General features: G+C 36.3%; 1 protein-coding gene across 2 annotated transcripts in view; it reads left to right on the top strand.

Annotated features, from left to right (window-relative positions):
- The first annotated feature begins 232 nt into the window (after nucleotides 1–232).
- HTR1F (5-hydroxytryptamine receptor 1F) overlaps nucleotides 233–2,652 on the top strand; it is a 96,730-nt gene continuing 94,310 nt past the window's right edge. For both annotated transcript variants that reach the window (XM_087721504.1, XM_087721505.1), the window contains exon 1: nucleotides 233–377. The gene's annotated coding sequence lies outside the window, so the exon portion shown is untranslated. The remainder of the gene's footprint in view (nucleotides 378–2,652) is intronic.

Genomic DNA, 2,652 nt, shown 5'->3' with positions numbered 1-2,652 from the left:
TCTTGAAAGGTAAGGGAAGAATTTGCCTCTGCTGTCATAAAAGTGCTCTATGCAACAATGAATTACTTAGGTGTCTATCATATTTAATCAAGCAATGATTTAAATAGCCAGCAGGTGGCAGTGGCAGTGCCTATTTTGGCTTTCCTATTAAACAATAAAAGCAGCACAAGTGCTGGCTGCATTGCTGTGCCAGAGTCATCTCAGTTGCTTTTGCTGTTACACTTCACTTCACTTCAGATGCTGTTTACAGAGGTGCCCCTCCTTGCAGCCTGGACTATCATACACTTTTCTTTAGGGAATTCCAAGCCTGGTGCTGACTGGAGATGCCACTGTGAGGATCATTTCATTGGTCCGGGATGAGTCGACAGAGCTTGGAGGTGAGACATGCATGCTATTCAGTGGGACACTGTTGAGCCCTCAACTGCATGATTTTGCTTCCCACTTACTCAAACAATACCTATCTTCTTGTAATGCTGTAGCAGAGGGAAGTTCCAAAATGTCTGTTAAGGAATTCATGAAGCTTTTATCAATAAGCAGAGAAATAGCCAGGCTACTGAAATACTGGATGACCAGTTGCAATATAGCATTACAATTTTCTGTTTTTAATTGTGGTGCAGAATTGAGAACTGCTTTAAATGATGCTCCTCTTGTGTAGTGGAATGATGACATAATGAAGGATACTAGCCAAAACTCTCTTTCCCATGAAATTATTAAGTGGTATGGAAGTCTTGCCTTATCTTCTCCCCACCTCAGGTGAGAATACTAAACTGAATCAGGAAAAGAGGCTCTACAAGGACTGTGGAAGTATAGCTAGACTCTGTGGGAAACAGGTGGAATGATGTAGTCCATGAATGATCAACTATCTTTTAATCCTTCATTCTTCAGATGTGATTTTTAGTTTCTCCAGCTTTGAATTCCACTTATTTTATAGCTCAGCTATAAAGGATAAATTCAAGGAGATTTACTGCCAAGCAGATGTCTCTTTTGACCTATAGTACCAGAGGGTCTCTTTGCCTTACTTTGAGAAATAGTGATGCATTTTGCTATGTGGTAGTCCAGGCATCAACAGTTGTTTTTCTATCAATATTCCTGTCAGCAAAGCCCACTAGCATTCATTAATTCCAGGTATGTCAAGCTTTAAACAAGGGTCTGTGCAGCTTTCTTCCAAAAGAGCTACCACTTCTGTTTTTATCACCTGAACTCCTACTGATCCCCCCCCCCTCTCTCTCACACACACTCATATTACATTGGAGAGAGAACAGTGGCAGTTTATTTGTCAGGTTGAGCTGGAATTTATCAATCTTAGATTGTGTGGATTGCGATAAAGAAAAACTTATTCAATCCTAGCTATTTCTTTCAGTTCTCAGTGTTTTGTAATCTTTTGTAATCTGTACTTTGTATTTACTTTGATTAGGAATTTCAGTATGTCTCTTGTGCATAGTGTCTAGATGTGCAAGGCAACAAATATGACATTAAGCACCTTTTTTATATGATCTCTGCCTGGTTTCTGAAAGAATGAGCATTTCATTCTATTTTCTTTGTTTGGGTTTTATTAAAAAGATAATATCACATTAAAAGGGAAATTAATTATTTGTACAATTAACCACTTGCAACTTACTAATAGATGTTTTAGAAATCTAGTTTTGTAAAAATAGAAAAATCATTATATTTTAAACTTATTTTTAGTATATTTTTTGATGTCCAATAATGCTGAAATCCAATAATTTAAAGTGAGTTTAGGATTTTTTTTTGAAAACTGTTAAATCTCTCCTAAGATTTATATTAAATAGTTTTGAATATCTTGAGACTGGATATTTTACATTCAGGATACATAGTATTTTAGTTCAAAATATTATGGTAAAATCTTTTCACACATTGTTTTGAAATAATGTGAAAATTATCAAGTATATCATGATTACAAATGCAAAATATAGCTTTGTGTATGCACATTTGGGTATGTATGCCTGCATTTATATCTGTTTTGTAGTGATAGTGGTGAAGGTGTTAGTTAGACAAACCCAGTTCAAGTACCATTAGCCAAAGAGATTTACTGGATAATGTTGAGGCAATCATCCTGTTGTCCCAGGGACTAGACCAATGAATAAAAAAACATGAGGGTGACGATAAGGACAAGTTTATTCTATGCAAAATAGGCAACTGGTGTTCCTCAAAGCAGGTGCAAACTCCCCCCCCCCAATCAAATCACAACCTTTATACCTAAAATCTCAAGCAAAGATCCTGTGGTCTTAGGGGTTATCAAAACAAGCATGTTTTATTAATAAAACAAACATTTCTCAGGTCTGATATATATCATGTAGGCAGCAAAATTCAAACTTAAATCAAAGCAAATTGAAATGAAAACAAAGTTAAATCTATCAGGTCTGTTGCTTTTCAACCCTGCTTGTTATGATCTTCTGAACCAGCTTCAGCCCTCCCAGCCAGTCAAAGCAGACTTGTTTTACTCTGATGTCAGAGTAACATCGTAGCTATATGACTTTTATTTACTATTTTAGCTGGGTAAATGGGTTGTAGAGTAACTTCTTGTGCTTGTTACTGTGCAAGCATTTCTAAAATAGTGGGGAGGGCCACCAAAATATTAAAATGGGTGAAAAGTTCAAAATGGCTAACATCTGGATCTGACTCATAATTTCC

Source organism: Thamnophis sirtalis, unplaced genomic scaffold, assembly GCF_051295495.1.
Source record: "Thamnophis sirtalis isolate CommonGarterSnake01/CBP01778 unplaced genomic scaffold, rThaSir2_p1.2 scaffold_8, whole genome shotgun sequence".
NCBI classification, from domain to species: Eukaryota; Metazoa; Chordata; class Lepidosauria; order Squamata; family Natricidae; genus Thamnophis; species Thamnophis sirtalis.
This window is presented reverse-complemented; position numbering and strand designations above follow the sequence as displayed.